This window comes from Falco cherrug, chromosome 2 (genome assembly GCF_023634085.1).
Source record: "Falco cherrug isolate bFalChe1 chromosome 2, bFalChe1.pri, whole genome shotgun sequence".
Classification (NCBI taxonomy): domain Eukaryota; kingdom Metazoa; phylum Chordata; class Aves; order Falconiformes; family Falconidae; genus Falco; species Falco cherrug.
In genome coordinates, this window is record NC_073698.1 from 30,433,487 (window position 1) to 30,449,006 (window position 15,520).

The window sequence follows — 15,520 nt, forward strand, 5'->3', positions numbered from 1 at the left end:
AGAAAGTGGGAAAGAAAAGAAAACTCTCTCTCCCTTCCCGCAGCTAGCCAGCGATGGCATGATCCTTCTAACTGCAGACTGACAGCATTCTTGGAGAAATCTTTGTGCAGGTTTCATTTCTAGTATGTGGAAATGAGAAGTATTGTTTTCCCCACTTCCTTCTCTTGAACCTACTTCTGGATTCTGGGTCTTATCTTCTGGCTACTTTGATGGATGTCTGATAGAGCAGTTCTCAAATTTGACATTAGTGCTTGATAAAAAGTAATATATTTTTCAGAATATTTTAAGTACTGTAGTAGTTTTCATGAATATTTTCTACATGTACAGTTAACATTCTGAATATTACATAAGTATTGATGGTATTAGCTAATCGGGGCATTACTGTACAGTGCATACATAATGTGTATACAAGATATGCCCAGCCCAGGCTAAAAAAGTGCGCTCAGCATGGATTACAGCTACAAATAAATCTTTTATAAAAGATGAATGGAAATTAGGAAATCAGTAGTAGTTCATCAGATGAGAAATAAGCCCTTTAGACTGCCTGAAGAAGTAAAAAATAAATATACTGAAAACTAGGCAACACTAGCTGGCAAAATGGAGTATTGAAACCACTGTACTTTTTCAGGACTCTTAGTATCCTTGTTTCTGGCTGAATGTAGTATATGCATGAACATCCTTTCTTATAAAATAATAAAATTCACAAAGATTCCACTGTATGACAGTGTACTGATTGGCTGCCACAACTACTGACTAAATATTAATGTTGGTAGTCTTTCCAAGTTAAATCTATGAACTACTATATCCAAATAACTTTTAAATCCCTACCCACAAGTAAAACTCCAACAAACCCATTTCCTGGCTTGCACATTGTCTATCCTTCTTTGTAAAGATCTGTTTAGTAATTTACTTTGGTTTGTCCATTTTCCTTTTACTAGTTGGTTAGGGAAATATTAGATAGTCTCTTTTGATTTGGGGCTTATTTAATTTTAGTTTTACAACACTAAACAGTGCGATAAACACTGCAGACTAACTAGAAGGAGCTCCACATTAGTGCAATCACTTCAGTTTCGTAACTCCACAGATCCTTATCCCTTACAAGCAATGTTTTACATACCAGTGAGGGAAAATGAAAATGAGGGGGAAGCTCATTATAACCCTCTAAGTGTACTTAGTTTCTAACTCAGACTAGATTAAACCTGGCCTATGTCACAAGAACTGTGAAGGGTGAGAGCAAAGGATCCCGTCTCATAGCGGTCATGCACAATTAATGCCCTCTTCACTCAACAGAGAAAACCAGACCCAAAATGGGAAGGAGGATCTGGCCTGCTACTCTTTCACCTTTGCTCCCCACCCCCATCCTGGGAGCTGTAAAGAAAGGATCAGGTTGCACTATTTTAAAAGCTGGTGCAGTACCCAGCGCTCCCTCAGTGTACTGGAGAGGACTGGGAGAAAACCTCTCTCAGAACTCCCTGCAGGAGTGCGTACTGCTCCATATCCTTTACTCAGGACTGTGGCTGATCAACAGAGCTAAGCCTTCAATTAAGTGCTGAAAACTTCCCCTGCAAATGTACATTATTTTTAGGGACGTATACAAATAAGAATATTACTGAACTAACTTACCTTTGACACGTGGTTTTGAAAGCTTCATGCTTGATGCAAGTCATAAAAACCAAATTATGACAACAGCTCAGCACTACAGATAAAGTAGGCCTGTAAATAAATGAAAAAAGAAATTAAGCATCTTAGCATAATTTCCTGAACGTGCTTAAATAAACTGGATTGATGAAGACATTAAAGAATAATTGCTCTCTCTTTCGTCCCACCATCTGAGTGCCAATTGCTAGTTACTGTTCCTACAGACCTTTCAGGCTAAGTCATACAGCTGATGTTAAATCTGTATCAAGGTGGAAGATGGATGGTGTTTTGGCCAACATTTGGAATGGGAGTCCAAATGAGGGCCTTAATCCTGTCCCTGACTCAGAATTCCACCAACGGCTTCTTGATTCTTAGATAGGGACAACTAAAACTATCCTACATCTCACTGAACCTAAGAGACAAAATAATGCTTACAGGATGTCCCAAGGCTACATATACTAAGGTTATAAAAAGTCTAAAATGAAATAAGTGTTTAGTGACATTTTGTTTACCTGTGTATTTGTCTTTCAAAATATAAAACTCATAGTTCTGGAGGCAAGGTGCCTAGTTAGCAGGGTGTACCACATGTCAAAAAGCTAATCCAGCGAGTTCTGATGCTGTATCGTATCTCTACATAAAAGAACCAAAAATTACAGTGACTGAAATCTGCACCAGTCTTCCACACTCTTCACATTGGATATGAAGACCTGGCCGGGACAGAGCACTAAAAGCCTCATCTCACCCAGGGAAGGATCCTTCTGCAGGAGTTGTGGAAGGAAGCCATAAGCCTCCTCCTGTTGGAATAGGGGAAGTTTTGGGTGCAGTGGGAGAGCCTGCACAAAGCACTGCATAGATGCTGGGCTACGTGTCAGCGGCACTCAGAGCCTAGAAGAGCTGTCTCGTTCGCATACCATCAGCCCATCGGCCCAGCAATGAGCAGATATAAATGCTGTTGAATCTTGCCTCAGCCACTTCTGCCTGAGCTCTGTGAGTTTTAAAAGGAACAATATCTCATTCCTGGCTTAAAAAAAGGTCAAGATCTATAGATAAAAAGCTATATATTAGAACTAGGTATTACTGTTGTAGTTGTTAGTAACACATGATTTCATCATACAGGCTGGCAGACACTTCATTTGAAAGCAACAATTAAAATAATGGCAGGTTGTGTCATACAACAACAAATTTACAAGTAGCAGCAAAAGTGTCCTTTTCTCATGTGTAAGATTCATCATTCTGGAGGGACAGCCTGCTGGAAATACGCAAGAGGCACATGAAAACAGAGAGAAAGAGAAGAAGTTTAATGGAAGATGCTGAGCTGGATGACTGAAGCCTTCATCAAATAAGAAAGCAGTATCCCGTTTACCTTCTGATGCTGTGTAAATGAATGAATCAAAGCCCACATATTCTCTTGCAAATCATGCCACAAGGATTCTACCTCTCTGTGCCCCTGAGGTCATGACTGATCATGTACTGACCCCTGACAGACTCCTGCTGCCTTTTCTTTAATACAGCAAGCATACACCTCTTGAACCACTTGAGCCCCTATGAGTGCAATACATTGTATGCTGCCTCCCATTCCTTCTTTTTAAATTATTTTAGTAATCTATACCCCCCAATTTTTTTTCCTATGATCTTTTAGGTCTCTCTACAGCTTTTCTTGCACTGAGAAGCTTCTTGATGCTTAAGTGCACATGTGTTAAGGTACAAGAAAAAACATAAACACCCAACATTCTTTCAGGGAGAGACTTGATGGCTTTTCAGCAAAAGGAATACTTCATTTCAAAGATGATCTTTTTCAACTGAAAGAGGCTCACATTTATATTATCACTAAAACTTTTGCTGAAAGGGGAGGAAACAGTTACTGTAGACAGTATTTGAAAAGGAAGTTCTGTTACAGAACAGACCAAAAAATTTAAGTTCTTACAGTGTATAGAATATGTAATCAATGCTGAGCTGCATATGCCTTAAATACCGAGCTATGTGTGAAGTATTCTTTAATGTGTCCAACAGCCTTGATGGTGAAACCTATACAAGGAGATAATTAATACAATAGCATGCACCAAGCACAAAACTGAGATATTATTTCATTGAAACTTCTCCAGCTCTAACAAAGACACCATTCAAAAAAAAAAAGGCATTTCAAAGACCACTGTAGATGCTGGACATAGACTGATTCTTAAACTAAAGACAGAAAACTGCTAGCCAAAAGGAATAACCTGAACAAAGGAGAGATTTTCAAGTTTTAGACTTTCAAGTTTGAGACCTCTGGTTCAATCTTATCTATGTTTTCACACATCAGTAGGTTCAGTGCAGTTAGAAATATCCAGTACATGTAATGAAAACAATCTCTATCAGTGGATACAGCATGAACATGATAACATATGTTTTCCAAGCCTAGAGCAATTGTCGAGCAATTACTATTTGTCAAGGCAACACACTTGATAGTCAGGGTCATCTAACCCTAGGTCATCTCCTCCTGCCTTACTCTGAGGTGGCTCTCGGTAACTCAGCTGCCCATCTTTCTTCAATTTGTTCTGAACGTGAGGCGCAGGCCCGGGTTTCTCGGGCTCCAGGTGGTGGGAGAGCAGGGGGTGGCAGAGGCAGTGGCGAGGGGTGCACTTACTGCACCGTGATGGCTCGTCTAAGCCACAGCTGCTGGGGTTTTGTTCCAAGACGAAGGAGGGCCTGTGTGGGTCAGAGAGGACTCCTGGACAACTGATTATTAACCAGGGTTTTCTAAAGCACTTGCAAGGCCCATATTGTGTTTGTTTAGGACCCAGAAATACAAGTGCATGTTATCAGCAGCCGGGGTGGATTGGTTTGTGTCTCTGAGTTGAATCATCAATTCTAGCTACCTTTTAAAACAGAAAGACTTTGTCTTACGCAGTCTGTTTTGGTCTGGGTTTATATCTGACTTTATTTTATTTTTCATTTTAAGGGCCCTCATTCAACTAAATATACCCTCTTTAAAAAGTATGATTTTTTTGCTATCCAGATTGTTATTTCATGCCTGTACAATTTTTATTTAATTTCTCTGTATAACTAGCTTCTGATTCTTAATTTTTACATTTTACGGTAGAAAATTTAATGGCTTTTCTTTGCCACGTGATTCAGTCTTCCAACTATAGTTTGTAAATTGTGTGTTGATGGAAAATGGAATTTAATTAAACTGTAGCAAAAGAACATTTCATTTTTTATCAGTTCAACTTAATAACCATAGATGTACATAACATGCAAGAAAAAAAATCAGAATGTACTGCACTGAAGTCTGATTTATTCAACAAAGAATAATCATTACTAGTTGGTGAACTCAAGTGATTGTTTCTGGTCAGCACAACCATCAAGACTTTAGAACTAGTACATCTCACCCTCTTACAGTTTTTGTTCATGGACCTGATGAGAAAAAATGTAACTGCCTGCTTTTTCATCTCCCCAGTGGATTTTTCAATTTTGAACATACTAGTCATTAATATAAAATAGCCGAGTACATTAAAAGAGGAAAGGGAAAAAAAAAAAGCTATCAGAAGCAGGTTCAGCATTCCGTAGGTTGCAGTTCCAACTGCTCTGCCAGTGACTTCCACCCCTTCAGTGGTTTGATTTTCTCTAAAACTTTGGCATCAAAAAATGTGGTGCATAGTATTTTTATTGTGTTTTTCTAAAATACTATGGTAAATTTAACCTTAATACCGGCTGCCCTACTTCCATACTTAATTTTAAGTGGTCTTGTTAAAAAAGAAGCATTTAATTTAAAAAAAGCATACATGTAGAACTCATTTAAACATATATTAATCATTCCAGGAGGCCACACAAGTAACAGAAAATGTGGATTCCTTCCTTTCTGATTTATCGGCTATTTATGCTATAGTATGTTCAAAACAGAATGGGTTCCTACTGTGCCTGCTGGTGTACATACAAAGTTAAAGAGACAGAGCCCTGGCACAGAGGTTTGCCTTCATTTGCTCAACACCTGAGGTGTTAAAAGTAAGAAGCCAAACAGAAGAGGCTTTTTTTTTTTTTTTTTTTTAAAGCACTGGCTGTTCAGGTGCAGATTTACCAGCAGCAGGAGGCAGAGGGTGAAAGGATGCTATGAAGACTTCTAGATCCCCCCCTGTTACTCTGTCCCTTCCTATTCCACTCCTCCTTGAGCCCTAGCTGTGTTCACCTATGCCTATCTACTGAAAATTGGAAGGACTTTTTGCTTAACCAAGGAACTGAATATAAGCATTGACCACCTTAATCTCTGCTAAATATAGAGACTTCCCATTGAATTTCCATGTCCTTGCTAAGTGACTTAGGAGGATAAACCTACTCTCAGGACAACTCATCAAGTTGAAAGGAAAAGAAGGAAAGTTATTTCTGAGAATGTCCAAAGGTTGTGATCCTGACTTGCTGATTTTTGGAACACGACTTACAGATTGGGCATTACAGATCTGTGGATTTGATTTATTCACTTAGCAAGGTTCAGAATGAAATTCCTCCTCCCAAATTACTGTGGTGGAAACAACACTGTCCCATGGATTTTCTATTCATTTTCTTGCTCTTTTTTCTTTTGGCAGGCTTACAGGTTTCCTGTCTGTAGTAGAGAGAATCTGAAGGCCAGCATAAGGAACCAGAAAAGTCACTATTCAAAATTACAATTGTAGCAACAAGTTTCTAAAGAGGTACAGATGGATAAATTTCGGTTTAGGTAAGGGCATGATTAAATGAGGAAAAAGAAGTGAGGTAGAGGCATTTTATTAACATATGCCGTAAAATCTTTGAAATACCACAGACTATGTAGTTAGCAAAGCTGACAGTGCAGTAAAAGGAACGAGAATGACTGACTAAGGTTGGCTCTAGTTAGTTGAATTAAAGAGGGGAAGGTCCTGTTTCATTTTTGCTAAGACTGTGAGCAGGCCAATATTCATAAATAAAGCCTATTTTAAGAATACGAGAAAGGTCAGACTGGTTCAGGCCAGGCACACACTTGGGCCATTCACCCATCACCAACAGCAGGCATAAGCCAATTCTTGTCCAAATACTCTCTCGGAGAACAGCAGGACTAGGACAAGCACATTTGAGAATGCCCATGGGTTCCAGCATCCAACTTTGTTTTAGTTCAGGGGGTTTCCTGAGCCTGATGTGGTTCGTCTAGTCAGCGACCTTTACTAGATCTCTCTTCCAAGGTCTTGTGCAGTCTCTCCATAGATCCACGTGAACTTCTTTCATCCATACGGTCTTTAGGCAACGAATGTCATGAGTGTATTACCCATGAACACATAAAACAATACAATTCAGAGTATTATTTGCTTTGTATCTGCCTACGGCCAGCTTCATCTGATGCAACCTCATTTTTTTATTGATAGAGACGGTGAAAAGTTGATCTCTGTCCATCTTTTCCCTGTGTGATTTTAAAACACTTATTGCTGTTTTGAAGAAGTGTTAGAGGGGTGCTGTAATTAAAGTCTCTGAAGAAGAGTCCATTGCCCCTGTGCTGGAAATCTATTTCTTCTTAGCCCTGCCAATCATCCGCCAGTTTGCCTGCTATCTGCAGCAGATGCTGAAGCTGCTATTGCACAGAAGTCCTTCCAAGATCCTGGGGAACTGGAAGCTTAGATGAGCACATTCTGAGAGCGCCATTCTTTTCCACTGTTAGGGAAGATGCATTAGAGGAAAAGATGCAGTCATGCATATTGTGCTCTTAAAACCCTGCTGGTCTTTCTGCAAGCAGAATCTGAAAGAATAGTAGGGAGTGGAAATGAAGAGAAGAACATTTGCCAATCCACAGAAATAAGCCCCATTCTAAGAAAATTACTTGCTAATAACTACAGCTGAAGGCATCAATGTAAACTTTATCTTAAAACTGAAGCAGAAAACTGAAGATAAAACCATTTGAGCTTCCTCTAAAGGAGGAGGGCATTGTTTCTAGAGTTTGGCAGTGGACCCTAAGTGGGCACAGTTAACACCATAATTAAAACAGCAGAAGCGTGTGAGTTTCCTATTATTTCAGTAGGAGATTCATAACCCGTGAAGTATACTCCCATTTTCCCTGCTGTGTGCCTTAAAAGGCACAGGAATATTTCTCCAGCTGACAGGAAGGCCCACTTTCTATTTGTAAAAAATTATGTGGATAGGTAAGACAGCTCTCCGTTCTTAGGTAAAAATATAAACAAAGGCCTTTCAGAAAGCTTACTACAAGGTAAGGTATATTGTATCGCTGTACAGAAGAAGATAAGCAGCTATTGCAGAAAAATGCACTTTTAGAGAAATTACGTAAACTCCAGTTAGTGTTAAAGCTATTAAACAGTCCTGTACTACTGAAGTAGAAAAGGTTAAGGGAGACCAATGATGCCAGGATACTCAAACAGGAAGTCTTTTCATTTAGGTTTATGAGTAACTCTAGTTAAAGTGAGTCTATTTGACACAAAATGATCTGTACTGTTGCAAAATAGTTTCTGTCAGCAGATTTCACCTAGGCAACACCCAGTCTATCAGCTATAATCATACTGGGTTTGGCTGCAGGATGCGATTATTATTTTGGAAGGGTATGTTTGGCTAAGCAGGTAAAGAGACTGTACTTGAAGTTTCACAAGACACAAAGAATGGTAAAAAAAAAAAAAAAAAAAAGCATTCAAACCCCACATTATTAAATAGGTAAACAAAACATTTTCTCAGGAGCTGTCAGCACCCCACTGGTTAGAATGGGACACCAACTCAGATCTGTTATGAACAAGTGCACATTTAGGAGTCCCCATTTGAAAAAGGTTACTCTGGAAGCCAGGTCATCGCTGTAGGCTCCCTGCTATGGTTAGACATGCTGAAGGCTAGAAAGGCTCAGAACCTCTAACGTTACAGCTCTAACCCCAAATGTTGCCTGGTTCTGCTGGCTTAATTCAGAGTCATATGTCACATAGAAGTTCCTGAAGATGGTCTTGCCCCTCACTGGCTGGTTGACAAAACATATAATAAATTATCACATTGACTGTCGGCACTTGTTCAGTAAGCCCCTGAAAACCAAACCCAAATGTACTTTTGTTCAAGGCAACGGGTCCCAACTCTGGTGTATTTATACGGAGGCAAAGTAACCCCTGAGCATCACTGAGATTTTGAATATGAGCAAATCCCTGTCTCTGAATAGAACTGCCTGTCACCCAGACCCTTCATACATTAAGGTATGAAGATGACACTGTATGGAGTATCGTTTTTTCAAAGTTTAATGAGGAGAGGACTTCTCTGTGTACCACAGACATACGATGTGGCACGTACCATGTAGTTGCAAGGCTGTGGTTTCAGTCAACTTTGCGCACAATGTAGATAAAGTACAGAACCTTTTGGGAGAGAAAACGCTGAGATGTTTTCACTGATCTTGAAAGATGACTTAGAAGCTGATTTAATTGACCTGTTACTGCCTAGGATCTCTCCTAGTAAAAGCTCTTGATAATACAATGTATAACAGCAAAACCATAACCAAGTGTTTCAGACCAATGTTGCTGTTTTTGTAAGTCTGAGAACTATTGATCACATAGTCTTAGACCTGTGTAAACTGAATTAGTCACCTGTTGTGGTACCACACTTCAGTCCTTTGTCTTCTGAGACAGGCTGTGATGATGGCTACTTTTTCTGGAAAGAGGCAAGGGCAACGCAAAGCCAACAGAAAATTGCTGCTTGTTCACAAGAAAGACCAAAGGGTAGCATTCCGTAATGCATCCAGTGTTACTATGAGGAATGTCTTTGCTCTGCTGCACGGACCCCTGTGTAAAAATAGACATCTTGCAGGCTGGCAGTTCAAAATCCCCGAGGATTAGTGATTGGTTAGGAGATTATGGATACTACTCCAGTCTGAATTTGAAACAGCAAATTAAAGTGCTGCGGCACTGGTAGTTGACACTGAACTGCTAGCCCCCTCACCCTTCCTGCAAAGTTGTAGATACAGAGGGCTCTGTCACTGATTTGTAATGGTACATTTGCTTCTGCAGTCAGTCACAGAAGGGAATCTATTTCTGGTGTTTATTGTTTCTAATAAGCTGGATAGCTTGTCAGAGAATAAGAGAGAAAAGCCACACGATGGGCAAGTCACTCAGCACTATGTACAACACTGTACTGAAAATCAATCACTACTATCGGGGCTATAAATACCTAAGGCATTCAACACAAAGCTGGTCACTATCAAGGTCCCTGCAGGGAGCGTGCAAGCAATAAAATAGGTCTTTTCAGGCCCTGAATTTTAAAATACACAAATCAAAGACATGCCATATTGCTGATGAATCTTTTATCCCTTGCTAAGTGCATGGGCAGCAACTTGTGCTGGGAATCACACTCCTCTTGCCTCCATCAGATGTCCCTGATGATAAAAGTCGACACTGGTAATGGATATGTCCCAGAAGCTCAGAATCACAGCTTTTAGGGCATTGAGTAAGGCAAACTGTCTTTAAATCATAACTATAGCTTTACTTGTGGAATTTAGAAACAAACTGATTTCTGTTTGAGGGAAGTCTTCTCCCTCCCTCCCCTGTTGTATGCTTCCTCTTGGAAAATGGCACAGGACGTGTTACTCTCTGAAGAATTACACTAGCCAAAATCTTTAACCCCAGTAATTTATGATTCCTTTACCTATATATGAAGAGGTATACCTAGCATGTTAACTCAAACTGTATTTTGCTAATGGTCATAAGGAGACTCAATTTACTGCATGAAAATAATTATACTGTTACATATAAAGTCAAATGAATCAGACAGTACATACACTGCATTATTTCCATCCTTGTGGTATGATGGAAATAAGGAGATCATGGATGTTTGTACTCACATCACTATTTAATGCCCTGAGAACAGTGGATATGAGGGTGCTTCAAGTAGTAGTCTGCCGATACCATCTCATGGACTCTGCTTGTCCAAAGGATTTGTCCTTGCACTCATGGGGCACATACACGCTAGCAGTGAAATTCATCTACACAACTACTCAAAACAGCAGCCAAAAGCATCCCAGATGAGTTATTCGTGCTCTTTATAAAAAATGTACAATCAGAATAACTCTCTGTGCTTTGGCCAACTTAGATAGAAAACTGGGCTATACAAATTAACACACACACACTAACTGCATTAAGAAAGTAACCGTCTCTTTATACTGTTACTGTATATCACAATATTAGCCTGGAGAGCCCAAAACTACACATAAATACACTTCCTAGTACTCCAGAGAAAAAAATTTTCTTGATTCTGACATTTTCATATTTATTTCTCAAAATTGGCCAAAAAAATTCCAGACTCCTAAATGTTAAACTTATACTTTCCAACCTATATCCAAACATAGGATTGTCTTTCTGAAGTACAGTTTGTACTACTTTGTCCAATCCAATTGTGGTTATGTTAAATAAGGGGATTACCACCACTTTAAAACATTTAATCTGCTAAAATAGAATAACTCAGAATAACTGCACACCATGTTTTCCCAATTCTACCTCCAATTCTGCAGTCTCCTGCCAACTTAAATAAATACTGTATCATTCCAATTTCCTTGTCTATGGTTGTTTACCTCACTTAATCAAACTGCATATATTCTTTTTCTTCCTAACAACCCTTTAATTATTCTTATTGTTTCTGAATGTCCTTATTTAATCTGTAAGTGGTATTTTAAAGATTATTAAATGATAAGTTCATTGGCACCTTTGAAAATGGGGATTAGATCCTCCATTATGATTAGCTTTATATTTTTCTGAGTATCATACCATCCAAAACAGACACAGACATCTTACTGGGGGTCGATTTCGGTAGTAGTTGCATTTGGCCTCTGAAGATATGCAGAACTAAATTTCTCATCATAATAAATCCTCTCTGCTTAAATATATATTTTCTTTTGTCAACAAAAATTACTTTTAAGCTGTTCAGTAAAATGGAAAAGCTGAAAATACAGTTTGCCTTTTATAATGTCAAAGTAGAAATATAAAAGTGAATGTTAAATTACAAAAATTATTAACATACATGTTGAAAAGCAAGTTCTGACAAGTAAAACCAGACAACCTCAGATTTCAATTGTAAGTAAAATAAGCCTTAGTGTTTTTTTTCATTTTTCTCAATTTGTTCAATTCATAAAGCATCTCACAATGTAGAACCATTATTCTCTCTTAAGTCCAGCCACTCAATGTTCAGAGGCCTTTTTAAAGCACTATTTCACTTCTATCCGGGAATTATATTTTCCTACCCTTGTAAAAAAAATGTGAGTTAAACATTCTGAAGCTATTTTCTAGACATGTTCCTCCAAAAGCTTCTCTGACCTATACTGTTTTTCTTCTGCCTAAACTGTATTAATATAAAGGTGCTGTGGTATGTGACTCATATTCTTGAATAATTCTATTCAAGTTGACAACAGTCTTTCTCCAGACTGGCTTGTATTATAAAGCTTTTAAGATTTTGGTGGTCTCTTTCTAAGTTAATTTTCATATAGCATAAGTAGATACCTCCTACTTAAAAAAAACCCAAAACATAAACCAAAGCCATTCAAGCGCAGTATTAAACAGAAAAGTGATACTGGAACCCTTTGGTTCTATATCAAGATAACATGACAGAGCAAGCTACAAAAGTGAAGGGGTGCTACTTCTCTTATTCAGATATTCCTCTCTGGGAGGCTGACAGTGACAGCCACGCAATTCTCCGTACACTATTCACGTTTTTAACGCAGCTGCTTCTAATAATTGAAACTTTTCTACCACAATTTGAGGGAAGAAGGTACAATAAAATGTCCATTTGCAAATGTTTACAACCTTTTCTGTCACAGACCCAATAGAAGAAAAAACACTGAAAGAGAAACACTTTAATTTGAAGACTTTAATTATTGTTTGATATGAGCATGTAAGTCCTTAAGCAGCTAACAGATTAGCACCACAATAAATAGAAATGGTTTTCTGATCATCCTTCAAACTGAACTTCTTAGAAAGAACAGACGTGCTAGCCAGTATTCTGAATAGACTGAATTCTGTCAGTATTCTGAATAGGCAAATGGTCTTCATTCCTTCAGTACCCTTGCTCTCTTACGTTACATATTTTAAGCTCTAACAAAAGCTTATACATGAATGATTCACATTATAATCAGGGCCATGAATGTTGGGAACATGAACCATATATATTCTTTAATGTTTTTGAGTACAGGAAAATAAAATGTCTTGAGGTTTGGAGCAGAAATACAAGTGATACTTTCTAATATCACTAACTAATTTCACTTTAGGGTTCCATTATCACGGCATAGATACTAGGTTTCATTTTTATTACTAACAGGCTTTACTCATTTTAGTTAAAATAGGCTGTTAACCACCAAAAGTAAAATTAATCATCAAAGTTCTGGTTTTGTTTAGGAATCAGACTTTTTAAGATATTCTGTCAAAATAATAAACTCCAGTTATCTGTATGTGACTTAAAAGAAACTGCATGTGTTTTTGAATGCAGAGCATTTCCCCATAGTATCTGCAAAACTATACATACCTGAAAAGCACGTACTAGAGAGAATTAGGAGCCAAGGAAAAAGGGTATTGACAATGCTGGAACCAGCTTCCTATCCGGAGGGTCAGGTAGTGTAAGCAGACTAATTGTACTGCTTGCATGGACAGGTAAAATGCTTTATCCTTATTGATGATCTGTAAATAGAAATCACATGTATATGAACTTTAAAATTAAAATAAGTGAAAATTAAAAAACAGAAAGGCGTACAAAATACAAGTATTCATCTATTGACAAAAAAAATGATACCTGCATTTTTGATGATACAGAAGCATTTTTGATGAAACAGAATAGTGTTCAGACTATCCAATTTCATCTCCATGTTCCAAATTTACTTTTCAAATTAATTCTTAATAATCCAGATTATTTATTGAGTGGAGCCAACAATTATGAAAGAAGATAGATTTAAGAGCATTGTGATGACATAAACTTTTTGTCTAATCTGTTCTAAATTGCCAGTGAGGAAGATGTTCCAGCACCAACAGATAGCCTGGTTCCAGTCTTTAACTGCCCTCGTACTTAGAAGGATTTTTCAAATATGTAGCCTGTTCTTCTTCACTGTAAATTAAGATAATTTTTTCTTGTCCTTCCACAACTGGGTTCAAAGGACAATTGATTACCATCTTCTTCACAATAATATTCAGATGCCATATTATTTTCCCTAGCCTTCTCTTCTCTTGACTAAACAAATGCAACTCTTTTGAAACATGCCTCATAGCTCCTGATTTCCAAAAACCTTTTCACTCATGTGCTCTCCCATGAGTTCACATTCACCTGGAAATCAAAATAATTTTCTTTTTCCAGACTTTATTTTAACACAGAGATACAACAATTTTATTCGTTGACTTTTATTCTGGTCATTTTGCATGAGCATTCTTTGATTTTGCTTCATCTGTAAAACCAGGCAGTATCAATGTTATTTGGAATTTTGTGGTACTCTAGAGCAGTAGGGCCCACAGACCCTTCAAACAAAAGACATCTGGCCATCTCTTCAGTAACTTTTTTGGAAATCAGTAATGACACTTAGTGGAATAAGTCACTTGTTCTGATTTTTTTTTCCTTTTCTTGAAAGAACTGGATAAAAAAGGGATTTGGCATACCTTCTACTTAGTAACTCTATAACTTGATCTTTACATTTAACAGCTAAAACAAGAATTATAATATTCTTAGTAAATAAGTAGACAGATAGATGGATGGGCAGGCAGGCATAAATGTAGTTTTCTTTGAGAATCAAGCATAATGGAAGATTTGACTCAAAGCCTGTATCTCTGTTGTCTCAACATAGATAATGTCTGCTGAAAGGTAGAATGTTGCTAGTTGAAGTATATTAAGGAGTCTCTTTCTGGTGATTACACAATTAATAGTTTGTGGTACAAGTACAAGTATGTCACATTCTGCATTGTTTTCATTGAGTTTTGTCTGAATAAAGCAGAAATATTCTGAACCAAGAAAAGTGAAATAAAGGATGTAAGATTAAAACAGATCAAAGAATTTCTGTAAATGCTGCAGTGACCGTCTGTCTTCTACCTTTACAGAATCTAGACAACTTTTTTTAACCAGAGATAGTTTATCCCAGGAACCTCCATATTATTTCCTTGGAAAGAAGAAAAAAATCTTAAAAAGTGCAAAACTGGGCAGCAGTTTATGACATCTAGCCCAGATTTTCTGCTTTTTTGCTCTACTTCAGTTGCACAGACTATGCAATTACACCACTGTCACATATGAAAGTTCTTCTAAAAAGTGGTTTCTATGGTTTGGGTTTGGTTTTTAATATTCATATAGTTTATTCATAGGGTACTTTCATAATGAATTCCTGAAATTTAGTAGTTGTTCTTTGTAATCTAGTTAATCTATCCATCTGCAAAAGATCCAAATCCCATGATACCTAAGGTGTGCTCTCAATATACTAAATGAGTAAGTAAGCTTAAGAGCTCCCGGCAGCATTACACTCCTGCTCAGAGCCACCCATTCCCCACCTCCAGAAAATCCTTTTTTCAATTCCTCTACCCTTCAGCCAAAATTCTGATGTAGTCATCTCCCCCTTTCCATACTCCAACTGAGCTTCCAGCAGCCTCTGAAAACTATGTCCCCTCACTTCCTCAGGGAACAGGGAGAAGCAAACCCCCGAGAACTGATTATTTAAGCAGTAATGATGGACACAGAATGTACTTGCAATGAAGAGAGAAGCAGCTTATGAACACTTCTCTATCACATAGTTTTACCTGCACTATCTGCCATAACATTTTTCAGAATCTCTTTTCGTAGAAGTCTTATGACTTTTTTCCTCAAGACAGGAACTACCAGTCCTGGCAGTTCAGACAGATTTAGAATATGTAATGTATTCAGAAGGAAGTGGACAACTTCAAATACTTTGTCTGGTTGTTTCATTTGATTTTCTAAAACTGTGCTTGAGGGG

The 15,520-nt window shown here is 37.9% G+C and overlaps 2 long non-coding RNA genes across 12 annotated transcripts in view; one reads left to right on the forward strand and one right to left on the reverse strand.

Annotated features, from left to right (window-relative positions):
* LOC102053087 (uncharacterized) overlaps positions 1–15,520 on the reverse strand; it is an 88,302-nt gene that overhangs the window by 41,867 nt on the left and 30,915 nt on the right. For 8 of the 10 annotated variants that reach the window (XR_008731128.1, XR_008731127.1, XR_008731130.1 and 5 more), the window contains 2 exons: positions 13,090–13,241; positions 1,624–1,713 (listed from right to left, as the gene is read on the reverse strand). This is a non-coding gene — a long non-coding RNA (uncharacterized LOC102053087). Of the gene's footprint in view, positions 1–1,623; positions 1,714–7,207; positions 7,352–13,089; positions 13,242–15,520 lie in introns of those variants that run through there. The other 2 variants (XR_008731133.1, XR_008731132.1) reach the window with 2 other exon arrangements.
* Positions 1–15,520, forward strand: part of LOC106631625 (uncharacterized) — a 79,452-nt gene that overhangs the window by 4,442 nt on the left and 59,490 nt on the right. The gene's annotated exons all lie outside the window — the stretch shown is intronic.